At 36.3% G+C, this 17760-nt stretch overlaps 2 protein-coding genes and 1 pseudogene across 26 annotated transcripts in view; 1 reads left to right on the forward strand and 2 right to left on the reverse strand.

Moving 5' to 3' along the window:
- Positions 1-17760, reverse strand: part of LOC114252733 (coiled-coil domain-containing protein AGAP005037) — a 316019-nt gene that overhangs the window by 241483 nt on the left and 56776 nt on the right. The window lies entirely within an intron of this gene.
- Positions 1-17760, forward strand: part of LOC114252736 (uncharacterized) — a 96123-nt gene that overhangs the window by 51976 nt on the left and 26387 nt on the right. The window lies entirely within an intron of this gene.
- LOC149503615 (uncharacterized) lies at positions 11540-12500 on the reverse strand (annotated as a pseudogene).

Consider the following 17760-nt stretch of genomic DNA (forward strand, 5'->3'; position numbering starts at 1 on the left):
ATAACAATTTTGTTTTTCCTTTGATGTGTCCCCCGTCGGACGGATTCCTTTTGTTTGTTTTAAGTTTATTTTATACAAAAGTTTAGGTCTTTTATTTTTCGATTGAGGCACTACAAAGTCTGCCGGGTCAGCTAGTTTATAATATATATTATAAGTTACAATGAAGATGAATTTCTATTTAAGCATTTGTGACAAATCTGTACAATCGAAATCCACAGTCGCCCACTATAATTCATTTAATTTTAAAATTTCAAAACTACACCGCTGAGGATACACAAGAAAAGTGCTAAATTAAATCGATCTCTATTATTAAACTATTAAAGCTCAGCTAAGTAACAAATAAAAATATAAAACCGTTGAAATCATATTCTGTGGCCTCGACAACTAATCTTTATTAAGGTGAAACCTGAACATTGTAATGTGAGTGAGCTGAAGCCTCATTGCAGTTAATGAAAATAGATTGCTGAAACCAGGTCGGAGATCTAACGAGGCGCCGGCCGATTGCGAGTTTTGTCACGTTTAAAATGCTAAAGTTTTTTTTTATTTTCCATTAACGTAAGCTAATGCAAAATTATAATATCATTTTACATGATACCAGTACAATGATCCTTATAATATAGTCTAGTCTATTTAAAATATATTCAGTGAATAGCTTTGTGCTCTCAAAACTGTCTTGAAACAAATAAGTATCTATTAATAATATATATTCTTATAATTATATTTAACCATTAAAGTGAAAGTAATTCGAATAAAAAGAAAGTATTTCAAGTCATTAATGAAATTCCATACGATCCGAGGACTTAACAATGGAGAGTTTCTTATAGGAATATTGGATTCCGCTATCTGTCTCGGTTCAGAAATGCGAATGAAACGCGATTGCGAACTATGAGATATTGGAAAGGCATTCATTAATTCTTGGACATTTTTGGACACTTAGTGGAAGTTATTACGTTAACTGAAAATATAAAAAAAAATTATTTTTAGCTGATCAATTGAAAATACGGATCAAAAAAGAAGTATTGATTACCGATACGCTAATATATATAAAATACGCTAATATATATGTAACAATTTATTATTATAAACTAAAAGTCAAATCAAAATAATTTAACATAAATCTGAATAAACTGACACAGTAGAACAGATCTTCCAATGCGCTTGAAGGAGGCACAGTTCCCAAGATACTGGCTACGTTGCCTCGTTGGACAGCCAGACTCACTCTCTGTGCAAAGTACCAGCCAGCCTTGGCATCACGTGTAACCTCCTTCAAGCGTTTGGAGATTTCTGTTAAGTCTGTCTCTTTTTAGCTCATAATCTTGGTGTAGTTTCATGCGATATTGGGTTTGTATTCAAAATTTGGAATGGTGGGAGGGAGTTCAGTTCCAAAACCAAATGAAATATCGTCTTTCCGCATTAAAAGTGTACAATTTCCAAAAATATTCGAAATTGAATTAATATGCGGAATCATTTGGTATGGACCAGTATTTTTCTCATAAATACTTTCAAAAAGTGTAGTTTGGTTTTAGATTTTTTTTTGTTTGCCTATGTTTTGACTACTTTTAACAAAATCAATACATAATTTTATCTTACTTTAAAATGCAGATAATGTAACTGGTAAAAAATAAAAAATAAATGTTGCAAAGATGATTAATATTAAAAATATCACATGTTAAAGCTTTAAAACACTCTCCTGTAAAATTAGTAAGTTTTGAGATTATACAGTTTTAATGGGAGAAGACGATATGGTAGATAGCTAATGCAAGCTATGGAGGAGCGCAATATCAGGTAGTAAAGATGTACCAGACCCCAAACTCACGTGTAGCAATAAAGAAATGGGTCATATCAAACACTGCATGACTTACCAAAAAAAAAGAACATTAGCTGTTAGATCACGATTTTGGAAACACTCATGGAAAACATTTATTTGAAGTTTTAAAAAGATCCACCCCGCTCCTTTTAAGTCTAATTGAATTAGAACGCATTTCAATCAGATCGCTTAAATTCGGCAAAATCATTGAAATGCTGAATTTACTAATCAAATATGCGAACCTATTCGAAAAGGAGATTTCAATGATATGTTAAAATCAAACACTACAGCCCCTAGCTATTGACAGGCCTCGCCTTATTTACTTGGGCAATTTAACCGATCAAAATAATATAGACTAGCGACCCGCCCTCGCTTCGCTTCGGAAACATTAAAACACACACGAAACCAAAAAAAGAAAAAAAAAAAAAGAAAAAAAAAGTAGCCTATGTTCATCAGGGACAATGTCGACTTCTAATGGAAAAAGAATTTTTCAAATCGGTCCAGTAGTTTCGGAGCCTATTCGAAACAAACAAACAAACAAACAAATCTTTCCTCTTTATAATATTAGTATAGATATAGATTTGCTAAATTTGACATATCCGCTGCAAGCAGGCAGCGCAGGACCAGTCTTTGTGGCGAGGGTTGGGAGAGGCCTATGTCCAGCAGTGGACGTCTGTAGGCTGATAAGAAGAAGAAATTTAACATAATTTTTTATTTATTAAACTGCATACAAACCTATTTATTGGTTATTATCATCTAGTCCTACTTGTTTAGTATGGCGTAACAGAAACAATATTATTTAGGTATTTTTACTGATATTATTGGTTAATTTTTAAACATCCTAGCTAAAAAATAACCAGTGATCATTTACAGAAAAATAATTTAAGTCAAAGCATTAGGAAAATTCAACAGAAATCATTACAGTTTTTACTTACACTTATATTTTAAAGGTTTAGGTGTAACAATATACAAGTTCAGGCCCTGACGGAGTTTAACATTTTCGGTTCATAAAACCCAATATCAATGTCGTTTGGGTTGTAGATTCTTCTTCTTCTTGTCAGCCCATGGAGGTCCACTGCTGGACATAGGCCTCCCCCAAGCCTCGCCACAAAGGCCGGTCCTGCGCTGCCTGCATCCAGCGGATCCCCGCGAACCTCAATAGATCGTCGGCCCATCTTGTGGGAGGCCTACCCACGCTCGTTTTTTATGGTTGTAGATATTTATTTTTTATTCTCGCGTATTTTGAATGTTCCACAGAGAGAACTCTAAGTGAAACCGTATCTATACTTAATAGTGATTGCTTCTAAAAAGAAATCTAACGATTCTGCGATGACTTAAAATGTGTTTAACCATTTTGTTATCGTGTAGTGTTTTCTTTTCGTACATGTTTTGCGGTACTCAATATGGATAATAAGAAAAAAAACAGGAAGATGTTGAATACGGATTTATTTCACAAACATTCCACCTCGATATAACACCTTTGAGAAGTCAGTTCATTACAAGAATCATGCAGCACGGATAACAGGCGTTGACTTATAAAAGTACCTTTGAAGGCAGCGTGCAGCCTGCAACTTCTTAATGGCTTTACTTTTGCTTTGTTGAGTGTAGCGGCGTTCCGTAGGCGCGAATGTTTCAACGAGTCGGTCTGGAAATTTTCTTTGTGAATTTCTCAAGTCATTTTCGCTTGAAGACTTTTATGGATGTGACGTTGCCTTCAGTGTACTTTGATTACTTTTATTTTGCACGATATTTTCACGACGCAGATTTTACTAACGAAGGTGACTTCATTCTGATGAAGACACGATACATTTGGTGTATGTATACTGTAGTGTAGTTACATTTACTGTGGGACAACGCTGTCGATGTTGAAATGAATTTCGTTCTGCAGTAGAGCACTAAAATCTCATAAAAGTTTTAAGTTTAGAAAAGCTATCAAGGATCGTTTGTGGAGTAATGTTAATGGTTATAAAGTGAATAGTTACCTAATAGACAGTACGATGGGTAAGGCTTGCTCTGAGATCGTATTATTTTAAGTATTAACTCCCTAAAATTTGGTAATATGCGAAAAAGAAAAAAAAACATAGCTATATATAAAAGAAAAGGGATATAAAACGAGTAATAGTAATGAAAAAGATTAATCTGCCGAGTTTATTTAGAGATAACATGTTTTGACAATGAACAAGTATGTATACAAAGGCATCCATCTAGTTCCGTTGTGTAGTACTAAAATAAGACCAAAGTGTTTTTGTTGCAAATTTAAGAGTATTATCTTACAATGAATGTGGGAGAGATTAACATATTTATTTTCTTTTTGAAGCTTTATATTAATTAAATAGCTCCTCACCCCTCCATAGGGTTGCCAGCTCAGCTTTCATTAGTTAATGAGTGCTAACAAATGCTCAGATTTGCAGCCCATTAGCAATGTGCCGGCACATTATGTAGTAAGTAGGTTTATTGGTCCAAATAAACACTCAAACAAAAATCGCACACAGAAAATTACGTTTTCGTTTATTACTTAATACGTATTTATTTTATTTTCTATTCACATATTTCGTTTAACAGAAACAAAGACTTCATTATTATCGACACGGTGTTTATCACACCTGTCTGGTGAGTTTCGTTTTATTCTTGGTATTCGTGGTATTTATTATACGAGGCTATTTAATGTCTCAGAACCAGAACAATAATTTCACCCACGCTCTCGAAGCGAAAAAGCCCATAGAATAATTTTAAATAGATAAACCAGCTATAAGAACCAATGGCTATTTTGGTTAGAACATTTTTCATTTTGTACTCTGGCAACAATTGCGGCTACGCAAGTCCGGCTCCGACCTTTTGTTTTACTCCCACATCGTAGTCACCTACTATTTCAGGGTTCTTAATTTCTAACTGCCTATTCACCCTGTAATTTCTATGTCAAAAGTATGAGTAGATCTTGTTGTAAGCTAACGCGGTACTACCACCATCATGTCACGAAACAATCATGGGTTCCGTTCTGAAGTTCACAAAATGGGTTAATCCAATGCCATTACGATTTATTGGCTCTTCGAGGTAGATTGATGGACGGTAAGCATTGTTCCTTCGGTAAATAAGGTTCAAATACTTAATAATCTTTGGCTAGAAAAACTTGTAAACACAAAAGGAATCATTAGTGATATTGGATTTTCAAACATATTATGTAATTTAAAAGACAGTGCCGTACTAAGCTGTACTGTGACATGAATTAATAATCCAGTAACACTTAATGAGAGAATACGATATCTTTCATTGTAATTACTTCAGCGTCGCAATTAATACTATTGTGCGTTCATTCTGGTCTAATTAGTAACACAATCACGATTCCAGCTTTACGCAAATCTTCGGGCTGAATTATTTCTGTGTATTTTTTTTCTCAATTATTATCACCTCCTCTCATAAACCTAATATAAACTTTACATTTTAAGAACATTTTGTGTTTAATATCAATATTTTTGATAATTTAAATGTAATGGAAGTTACATTACTCGAAACAAAATCAAAAATTTTAAAACGATTAGGTTGTTTTCATATCCAAATTTCACGTAAAATCTGAAAGTTCACATTAATAACTTGCATTGATTAGTAATAAGCAGTTATAAGAATTAGGAAATAATTCTGTTCAACTCGAATAACTATGACGAAAAAAATTTCGGGCAAGCTCTGTATTCTCGGGCCACACAAACAAAATAAATAAAATTACCTTCAAATTAATCAACAAAAAATATAGTTAATGAAATTGTGCCAGAATATAGAAGGGAAATATGTGACGTGAAACGTGTGTGAGCTACGAGGACCCTTGTTAAAGCGATGCAAAGGTTGATGACCCTTCAACCCCTCGCAAAGCGCTACGGCATTGAAACGCGGAAAGCGAATACTCATAATTCCAGATCGAATGCACTTGTAAATCCCAAGAGGAGTCCAGTTTCGTTACGTCAAATAATTTATTTTCTGGAAAGTTTCGAAAGTCACTTTTTCCACAACCTTTGGTGAAAATGGTACTCAATATTACCAATACAGCGTAATTGTATACACTTTTAATAATGTACGATGATTGGCCATAATGCTCTACATAATTTTCTGTTCGTTACTTTTTTAAATATAATGCACCATAATTTCGTCTTTATAATCTTAAATAGGTACTTTTTTCGACCAAAATTCATATTTATACCGTCTGCTGTGGTCTATACCATCTTCAAAAATTTCATTGCATATACATGTGAGCGGACGGTAGTAAGTAATGACAATAGCGGCTGATAATTTATTTCAATCCAATAAATAATTGAAACAAGCTTTTATTTAAATTAAATAATTTGTAGTAGCTAGGATTGTTCATTATTAAAGTTAAGCTAAAAGTCAATTGACATTCTTTCGGTTCGTACTTAGGCTTAGCTAACGGAATTAAATGGTTGCGCTTGTGGCATCGTTATACAAATGAGGTCAACCAGCAACAGGTGATTCTAAACAGGAACATCACTACAGTGTCACGTAAGGTATAATAGCAGTATAGTCTTCAAATGGCCTCAATTCATTATTCCTTAATGCACACGTAACATTATTAGGCGTATAGTTGTCTTATTTTGAGAGCAATTCTTATTTCAAACCCATAATCCATCTAACTTAAAAACTCTATCAAATCTATGTGTACCTTTAAGATTAATGAAAAGAAATAGGATTAAAGTCAAATGGGTATCGTCGATATATACAATATGTTAAGAGCTCCTGATATCAATAACGCTAAGTATTAGTAGCAATGCCATCTCGAAACAGACAAATAGCTTGAATGGCACAACACACTAAAATTATGACATCACAATTAGACTATTTTGATACTGGTTATGGTAATTTGATTCTTAAGTCGTTCACATAGGGATTGAAATTTTAACACTAGGCACACGGCATACCACTACGACTAACGCTAATCCTCTGATACGAATTTTCTCAACAGATGCTAGTGCATAGGATAGTAGCACTGTAATTTATTATTTAAGCAATGCGACAGTAAAGTGCAGAATTGAAAACATGAATAATCAACTCTAGTTGTAACGGATGTCAGAATATTGACAACGTTATTTGAATTTCGATATATCTGTGATATTATGTGTTTACAATGAGGTATTCATATTAAGAGCAATATTTTAAAGCGCCATTGATTGTGCATATTAATATTTGATTTTGGGTGATTTTTAAACTTAGTTGGTTGATCGCAATTACTCGATTATGTTTAATTATTTAAATGATTAAATACGCGACTTCAAGTTCATTTCTCAAATTGGGTGTGTGTAGACACGTTCGCAGTATCCACGAATAAGTATGCTCATATATCTTCCTATCGTGTTCAGCTCAAACTTCTATCGATTCGTCAGCGTCGTAATTTATGTACACTGACGACACTTCATTATTTACTTGTGTCTCCCGACCTTCCTTCGTACCCCCTCCCTATTTTTAATATCTTCACTAAGCGGGCCCTTCGTTCTCTCCATAGTCTATTAATTCGTTGTCCCATACATAGTTCTAGTTATGTTCGTGATTCTTATGTCGTGCAGTCTGTTCTGCTATGGAATGCGCTCCCTCTCGAGATCAGGACCATTACTGACCGAAGTTAAATGTTTTGCGAAAGCTGTTGGAAAAGCTAGTGGAATTTTCGTGAATTTATTGAGTTTTGTTTATGTGTATTTATATATTTTTAAAATTTTTTACAGTTATATAATATAGTGTGTATATATTTTTGAGTTTGAGTGGTTAACTTTTATTTCAATGCACCTACCATTATTTTCTCTGCACTACCTTCAGTTGATTGGTAGGGAATGCATTAGGCATTAACTCCGCCGATTTAAATAATACATGAAGTGTATAAACGAATTAAAATAAATAAATCAATGGGAGAATGAGCCTCTCTTCAGGGTTTACCGAAAGCCATGGATGTCACAACTTGAATATCACCACCCACATTGTGACCTAATATTGAAGTATTTTTGTCTAATAGCCGCCCTTCAAATTGGAAGCACAACTATTTCGTGATAATAAAAGATAGGACGGAGGTATCGCGTGGTACTGGTGGTTGATATAATGAAACTTGCCATATATTACTATGAAAATACATATATATTTGTCTAAGAAAATTTATTTTTGATGTCGTGTACGAACAGAAATTCAATGGGAACACAACCGCTTATTCTCCGAAATAAGGTCGAAATTGCAATTGTAATAAATGTAGAATGTTTTGATCCGGAATGCGTAAATACCTAGTCAGGTCATAAGTATTGTCACACAGTAAAAACTTTTCTTTTAGAATGCTGGCCACAAAAAAGTTTATTGAATTCGAATTTCGAATTGTTCATGAAAATAAAAATGTATACTTTTAGAATTTTACTCATTTTCAAATATGGAGTGGACGCTTAAAGAAGACCGTGTTGCAGTTATTGCGTTGCCTCGTTGCGGTTACGCGCCAATTCAAATTTTTAACATACTGAAAATTTTGAATATAACAAAAAGATTCGTTTATCGTACCATCAAACGATACCATGAAGACTCTAGTGTAGATGACAGGTCAAGAAGTGGTCGCCCTCGGTCTGTTAGGACTCCAGCAGTGATAAAAGCTGTGAAGGCGCGAATTCAAAGAAATCCCAAACGTAAGCAGAAACTGTTGGCCCTTCAGATGGGGTTAAGCAGAACCACGGTGAAAAGGGTGTTAAATGAAGACTTAGGGCTTCGGGCATATCGAAGAAAAACAGGACATCGTTTGAATGCTTGTCTAATGGACCTGAGACTGAAGAGATGCCGCGCCTTGTTGAAGCGGTACGCGGGAAAAAAATATCGGGAAATTCTTTTTTCGGATGAAAAATTTTTTACCGTAGAAGAGAGCTACAACAAACAAAATGATAAGGTGTACGCACACAGTAGTGAAGAAGCGAGCAACCGTATTCCGCGTGTCCAGCGAAGTCATTTTCCATCCTCGCTCATGGTATGGTTGGGAGTTTCTTATTGTGGCTTAACAGAGGTACATTTTTGTGAGAAAGGTGTAAAAACGAATGCAGTTGTGTATCAAAATACAGTCCTGACGAACCTTGTGGAACCTGTTTCTCATACCATTTTCAATAGCAGGCACTGGGTATTCCAACAAGATTCGGCGCCAGCTCATAGAGCGAAGAGCACACAAGACTGGCTGGCGGCGCGTGAAATCGGCTTCTTCCGGCACGAAGACTGGCCCTCCTCCAGTCCAGATTTGAATCCGTTAGATTACAAGATATGGCAACACTTGGAGGAAAAGGCGTGCTCAAAGCCTCGTCCCAATTTGGAGTCACTCAAGACATCCTTGATTAAGGCAGCCGCCGATATTGACATGGACCTCGTTCGTGCTGCGATAGACGACTGGCCGCGCAGATTGAAGGCCTGTATTCAAAATCACGGAGGTCATTTTGAATAAACTTTAGTGTCATAAGAATCTATGTTTTGTTAAATTCATTTTGGTATATGAATGGTTACATAATGAATAAACTTGTTTAAATTATTTTACATTAAACATGTGACAGAATTTATGACCTGACTAGGTACATTACGGCAGAAATAATCTAAACGTTCGTAACTAGCCGTGCGTACTCAAATTACCTGCAATAAATCGTATCATATATAATTATTTGAGGTATAGAAAAGCTGAAAGCGGAGAGAAAATATTTACCAGTTACAATACAAACAGCCAAAATAAACTCTCAAAGTTAAATTAAGCAATGATATTAAATAGGTTTACGATACAACAAAAATCTATTGTATCAATACTTCAAAAATATAATTGAGGTTAAAATAAACCTGCAAATGCATTTAAAAAAAATGAATTTTACTTCATTCGAGCCCAAGGAAAAATAGGTTTGTTTCTCTAACTACGAGTATGTTGTACAGATATTTTAGTACGCGGCTTGGGATTTACACTAAAATCGTATAGGTAGTGTAAGACTCCACTTCCAACAGTCAGGAAATAATACACAGATTGCAGTAGTTTACTTAATTCTGTATTGCTTTATTTGTGACTCCACTTTTACAATCTTTAGACATCTGCTCACTACCCAATACACTGATTTCTGTCCCGTTTTTTCAGACTACCGCCTTTTTTATTATGTTACGTCCCCACTACTGTAATTGCTCCCACCAACAGTGTTGCTATTTGGCAATCCGAAAATTGCCCTAACATTAACTATTTTAATTATTTTACAACAAACCTTACATTCGACCGTCCTGACACCATGTATGTCCCCATACATGACCCAGGTGGTAACCTTACATTAGGCCAATATTGACCCAATTAATCGTCAGGTGTCCTTTCAAAGAAGCGTGCCTTTGTTGGTGCCAAGGGAAATTTAACAGTAAATTACAGATAATAATCAAATACAAAAAAAAATTAGTGGCACTTGAGATCCAATACATTTTCAGTGAAATAAAATACTTCTCAAAAGCTATACATATCAAAATTCCCTTGAATTAGACAATTTTCAGTTGTAAAACTTCCTTCAAACCAGTCAATTCTCAGTTGTGAAACTGCCATGACAAGTCAATTCTCAGTCGTGAAACTGCCATGACCAGCCAATTCTCAATCGCGAAACTGCCATGACCAGTCAATTCTCAGTCGTGAAACTGCCATGACCAGTCAATTCTCAGTTAATGTGTGCCTTGAACCAATCAATTCTCAAGGACTTTAAGAAATACACAAACTGAACCAATCAATGCTCAGCTGTAGTATTTCCTGTCTTGCTTTGAACCAATCAATTCTCAAGGACTTTATGAAATACACAAACTGAACCAATCAATTCTCAGCTGTAGTATTTCCTGTCTTGCCTTGAACCAATCAATTCTCAAGGACTTTATGAAATACACAAGCTGAACCAATCAATTCTCAGCTGTAGTATTTCCTGTCTTGCCTTGAACCAACCAATTCTCAAGGACTTTATGAAATACACAAGCTGAACCAATCAATTCTCAGCTGTAGTATTCCTGCCTTGTCTTGAACCTCTCAATTCTCATTCTGGTCGAGGTGCGAACCGATCAATTCTCGCTCCTGACCTGTAAACAAAGAAAGAATAATTCTGTAGCGTAAGTGCTTCATCAATTCAGTTATATATTTGTATTATTTAACCATTCACTTATTACAAAAGACAACGTTATGTACAGGTTTATAACAGCCCTTTATTATTATTTTCTGATAAATAATTATATCTCAACGATAACGATTACTTTAAATTTACAAATGAATGTATATTATTTTTTGAAGATTTAAAGACAAAAATTATTAAACACTCCTACAATGATTCACTGTCAGTTGCATAGTTAGTGGATCAGTGCTAAGTTCAGATGACGCGATATGTACCCATGGCTGTATTAAATCAAATATAGCAGTTTTTTTATGCTTATTTCCCAGTCCCTCAAACCCAGGGATCGGAACTACTCTATAACGATCTAAAGCTTTTACAATCGGAGATGCACTGACTGACCGAACTTGATTTATAACTAGGTATCTCAAAATATTATTTAGATGCTCTACATAAGATCTTAACTATTTCAGCTGCTCAGTCCTTATACAAATCTAAGTGAGACAGTTCAGACTCCATGCTTAAAAACCGTGAAGTAGCGGAATTTCCATAATGATCGATTAACGAAGAATTATCCAACAGCTGGTTATCACCTAACCTACATAACACTAGCACGAAAGTCATCAATCTCGATATGAAAAGGTTTACTCCTCGAGGACTATATTAGCTTATAACCAGAGTCTTTCATGATAGTTGGGATATTGTTTTGAATGTTCTCTATTCTATGCGTGACACGACTCAAAGACAATATCGTTAAGATAAAAGTTTTCGGTAAATTTTGCACTAGAGCTTTTAGAGACCGCACCGAATTCGGTTGAGGAACCCCCTTCCTGATTAAAACAGGTTTCCATGTCGCTTACCAGGAATACCACATAGGTTTAACAGAGACAGTTTCTTATAGTAGCACTCCTCTATGAGCTCATTAAGCTTGCTTCTTCGTTTCAACATGTCTTCTAAGCACTGGCCATAATTTTTTCGTGAGGAAACGCGTTTATAATTTATCTTGCCCCTATTGCCACGTATACAAGATCGTATTTAAACTCTCGAACCACAATTTGGACAGTCCTTGAAGTTTTTTGTAGTGAAATGTGTATAGTGGTCCTATCGTCCCAACCATAAACCGACGCACATTCATTAACCTTTTGCAGCCACACATCTATTCGCTGATTTTTAACAGAAGAGTCAAAACTTTAAAGAATATTCTTGTGATCTATATTTTTATTAATCATTGTTGTGTTCTGCGGTAACGGTTGAGATTCGGGACAGTGCTTAATAGACTATTATTTTGACAACATCATTAGTAGAAAAGGAAGGACTACGTGACCTGATATCTGTTGCCCATCGTCACTCCGACGCGCCTCGGTAGCTTCACGAAGCGAGGTCGCACGTGGCCTCTCGGTTGAAGAGAGCCGTGTATTTCTCTCGCATCGCCGTACAGTCTCCCGCTCTTGCTGCAGTTCTTGTTCTAGTCGCTGGATACGTTCGTGGTATAGTTCCAGTTCCCGGGCCCGGCTGCACGTGCGAGAGCTGCGGCCGCGAGTACGAGATCGGCTCTGACCCGCTTCGCCTCTGCGTCCTTTACGGCTGCGCGAGGGTGTCATCAAACGACGATCGTCTATTCATGTTCTGGAACTTGCAGACGTTGCAAAATGTTATTTTAAATTGAACGTGAATAATATGAACAACGTTCAACCTATACTAAAATGGTAGAGAGAGAACAATAATAATTGTTTTTCTATAAATTCTCAGTTATCGCACCCATATCAAAATTATTTCACCTACCCCAAACGAAAATATCAATGAAAAGCATACGCAGCGTTTTATCGACGAACCTACCATGCGAGCAAAAATTAGTAGAATGATAACTATGTATATAAATTTCGTAACTAGTTATGTCTTATGCATTAAATTCATGGTTGAAGCTCAACAAACTTTTGAACGTTGAGTTAAATTGAAACATGTGACATAAACATAACATCAGATACATTTTAGTTCGCAGTTTTTCTGAATTAAAATAGTAGATACGGCAGAAGACGCAGCAATTATTCCGTATAATACTTTATTCCGTGCTAAGCTTTGAAACTACCTTCGTAGTCAGCGCGGTTCTTAATTCATTTTCTCTTTTTTTTTTTGCGAATTAAATAATCGCGGAAAATTAACAAGAAACTTAAGAATGTACTTACGTGAGTCGACCACACTTCTGAGATGTAAGACTCCACTTCCAACAGTCAGGAAATAATACACAGATTGCAGTAGTTTACTTAATTCTGTATTGCTTTATTTGTGACTCCACTTTTACAATCTTTAGACATCTGCTCACTACCCAATACACTGATTTCTGTCCCGTTTTTTCAGACTACCGCCTTTTTTATTATGTTACGTCCCCACTACTGTAATTGCTCCCACCAACAGTGTTGCTATTTGGCAATCCGAAAATTGCCCTAACATTAACTATTTTAATTATTTTACAACAAACCTTACAGTAGCTATAATAATTGAATTTCAAAGGAACCGACACCCATCAATTTGTAAGTTTATGTTCGTTGACACAGTAATACCACAATATATTATCTTGCCTTTGGACATTGTAAAATATGATTGACATAAAGTCATCCTATTATTTAGTATATAAACGGTACTTTATAGAAATCATAAAATATATTTTTTTGTGTAAATTTTATCGGAAAATAATTTCGAATAAGAAATTATTAAATGATATTAATCATTACAATTACAATGGAAAAAAATTACCAAAGCTTTTTCGTTAGAAATTGGTGCTCATGAAGATTAAGACGGCGGGTTATTAAGTAATAAAACAATTAAAAAAAATTACATGGGACTATATCACCATATCACTAACAAGACAAGTTAGCAAATTATTTAAAGTATGCTGTTTTTTTAGCCTCAAGTAGAACGGACTGTGAATCAAAGTAATTGACTTAAGTTACCAGGTTAAGCCACTGATGGGTTGGTCGGTCAATTAGATGCACAAGATGTAGATGGTTGTGGCGTAGTTGAGGGGAGACCTACTCCTAGATCCAGTTGTAGATTTCAGTGGGCTGTTGAAGATGAATATGAGGAAGATGATGGTGATTTTCATCAAAGTAAACTCTTAAGTCTCTTATGACAGTTTACGCTTCATACAGTCACCGTCAGTCAATATAACACGAGTAAAATGTATTTTGTTTTTATTTGCGAAAGACCCTACAAACCACTTAGTGTTAGAGCACGAATTTGAAACTACATTAAGATTCTCTTGAAAAGAATCGCAATCAGCTTAGGTTTAGTTGGTAGAGTGGATTTTCGTGTCGTCCGACTAAAGTAGTAGTAAAGTAGTTGATAAGAACTACGAACAGCAAATAAGTATTTTGATTAGTTCTGTTGACTTTTCGCAGTAGAGTCGAGTTTTGTATATTGAGTTAACTAGAACGTTTTTTTTCTTCTGTAGCCACACTGATATCGCATCTGCAGGCCACTGAATTTTAATTGGTTTAATTCTTACTTTTATTATAATATAATCCCGACTGTTGCGTCTCTTTTTGAGATTAACGAGCAGGATAGCGGTCTTATTGTAGCGAACGGATTCTTTCATCTTCTTTCTTCTTTATGAAGTTGATAGAAAATTAATTACACAAGACAAGGAGGGTAGGAATAGGTTCCACGCTAAAAGCTTTATCAGGAAATCTTAGGAGCTAGTCCATTACTTGAACCACGAAAGCAGTATAATGTAACTTGTGCTGACACTTTGTAATAGGTTCGGATGTTAAATTTGTTTAAGATGATTATTCCTCTTTACGGTCGGTTTCATGAAACTTGCCGTGAAGCGTTGAACCGTGAAATTTGTTTTAGTATTAAGAGGTGTTTGTAATGAGAAATTGCGCGCTTGAGAATCGCAATCGCAAGGCAGACTGTTTTCTTGGGTAGTTTAAACTTTCATTTATATGTTCGGCTCGATTAATAGAGACCTATTATAAGTGAATTAATATTTCTACTAACGTTCACAAGCGGTTTCACCTGCACTCATGCAGATAAAAAGTCGCTCGATTAAATTGTTTTTTTATCTCTACTTTTCTGTACTCTTGATGACGTGCGTGCAGAATTTCATTGTAATAAGTTGAATTTTTTGATATAAAATAGTAAAAGTATAGATCAAATTCAGTACATATTCATCAACGCGGCTAATGAAATTGATGGCTTTTGCGGAAGTCTCAAACCAGAAAATATTATAAATATTATGAAACGTAATCTTGTTTGTTTTCGCAAAGAAGCCTTTTGATTAAATTACTTGGAGCTATGTTCAATCGCATTACGATAAATTAAAAAAGTTTTTCCTCAAGCATATTTTTATGACAGAATAAATGTTTGTGATAGACAAATTAAGCCCGAATATGCTGTTTGGTTACTTTGTGTAAATGTTTGCAACGTTTTCTACAATTATCACTAAGTACATCTGTACACATTGTATTCATGTTAATTTTGAAATTTCGTTTCAAAATTTTAGTCAGAAAAACAGCGTTCCAGTGACAGCAAACTGGGCGATATTTTACATTCGTTCAACATATTATAAATCCGAAGATGAATTTGTTTGTTCCATATGCTGGATTAACTTGTTTTATATGGCGTTTATTTGGATTTTGTCAACAGTGAAAGAGCTTGTTGACGAAGTGCAGAGTTAGGACCGGTTTTTCTTGACATCCGCAATATACATATTTCTTATATCTAACCGACATTGACACTGCCTTGGGTCCTTGGGTCCTGGAGGTGGAGGCGCTCGCCGCTGACTATCAGTGGCGGGCTGACCTTCGTGCCCGGGGCGTGGCACGTCCCAGCCCTAGTGTGGTCAGAGCGCGGAGGGCCCAATCTCGGCGGTCCGTGCTGGAGTCATAGTTCAGGCGGCTGGCCAATCCTTCGGTTGGTCGTAGGACCGTCGAGGCGATTCGCCCGGTCCTTGTGGTTTACATATAGGTGCTCACTAGGCATGGTTGCTTCGGTGAGTTCCTGCACCGGATCGGAGCCGAGCCGACGGCAGTGTGCCACCATTGAGGCTGCGACTTGGACACGGCGGAGCACACGCTCGTCGCCTGCCTTGCATGCGAGGGGTGGCGCCGTGTCCTCGTCGCAAAAATAGGAAACGACTTGTTGTTGCCGAGTATTGTGGCATCGATGCTCGGCGACGACGAGTCGTGGAAGGCGATGCTCGACTTCTGCGAGTGCACCATCCCGCAGAAGGAGGCGTGGGGCGCGTGAGAGACGCACAAGCCCACCGCCGTCGAGCGGGGGCCAGGGAGGCAGATGTCGCCCAAGCCCTGGCCCTCTAAGTGTTTCAGGTCCCCCTCATATGTCGGTCTGGGGCCCGGCGAAGGGGACCTAAGAAGACGACGCGCCAGCTGCTCTGCACGCATTGCGTCCCGAGGGGAGGGTGATGGGAGAGATGTGCTCCGCACTAAACGCTTCACTCTCCCCCCTTTGCCTTTTCATGAGTTCTGTCTCATGCGAGGCTCGGACGTGGGTTGTTAAGCGACAGGAGGTTTCAGTCGATTCGACTCCGGTGGAGGGTGGGAGTCCGGCGATTTCCTCCTGACCGACATTTTTGACTCTCTTAAGTACGAGATTTAAATATCTGGTTTATGACACCGGAACCCCGTAAGGATATGGCGCACATATGATAAACTGACCCAGTACTGAAGTACTGAAGTACTGGGTCAGTTTCTTGTTTAATCTATAAAGCTATTTTATAGATGCTTAGATATGTTGCCAACCTTATTTGTAGGTTCTCTTGATATATGGCAAGAACACTGAAGTTTTGACCGTTGGTTTTGTGGTTTCGCGTAGAATTTTCTTTATTTGTTTAACTTTAGAATAGATTTATGAGTCATGACAGGTTTATTAGTAACATCATCGCTTTTTGCTCAGTTATAATTTAAAATCTAATTCCTAAAATTTGTAGGCCACTTGCACCAATTTTTATCATGTCTGCGAGTCGCGAAATCCTGAGGAAATCTAATACGACATTTAACATAAATTGGAAGTGTATGCATGATGAATTATGAGCCGAATCTATGTTCAGCTCATAATTAACAGAAAACTGGTGGTAGTTTTTATTATAATACATATTTACGTCTTAATACTGAAAATTCGTTTCAAACTTAAGCCGAAAAAGCACTTAAATTATTACGATCTATGAAAATTTATAACGAAGCAAAAACGTTACTATAACGAAGTTTAATAAACCAGACCGTGAAGGCAGATACTCTCCGTAAAAAAGGATACTAGGCTGATATTTATTACAAATCAATAAGCGAAATCCGTCTCTATTTCATTCAAAATTCAATTTTAATAAAAGGAATAACGAAGGTTTTCGAGAAAAACGAGTTTGTGGGTGAACATTAATACTATAGATACAGTTATACTGAAATAAAATTATCCACGGCAGTTTTTGAAAAAGAGGGAGTGAGCTACTTTATTAAACTTTTGAAGAAACATTGTTCATGCAGACGCTCGGAACCATTCTTTGTTCGGGTCAATAAGCTTTATTGCAAGAGCCGCAAAAACCACTTTACATCAACATTCATTTCAATGAACGAACGGTACCAAGTAAACTTTGAACAAGTGTAAGCACTCTTTAACTAGGTTTCCTTGGTTTTCGGTCTTTGTGTGCGATTACATCCTAAAAGGGGACCTTCGTACTATTTTTTCAAGCACAATATATATAAATTATTTCAGTTGTCTTTGTAAACTATAATTACCGTCATTGTCACATGAAGCTCCACGTCTACTTCTATACCATTAGAAGTTTATGGTACTTTTGCTTTAGTACTCTTGAACCTAATAGATATTTGTGTGTTTAATTTGCTTGCCACT

This window comes from Bombyx mandarina, chromosome 01 (assembly GCF_030267445.1).
Source record: "Bombyx mandarina strain Sakado chromosome 01, ASM3026744v2".
In the NCBI taxonomy this organism is placed as follows: domain Eukaryota; kingdom Metazoa; phylum Arthropoda; class Insecta; order Lepidoptera; family Bombycidae; genus Bombyx; species Bombyx mandarina.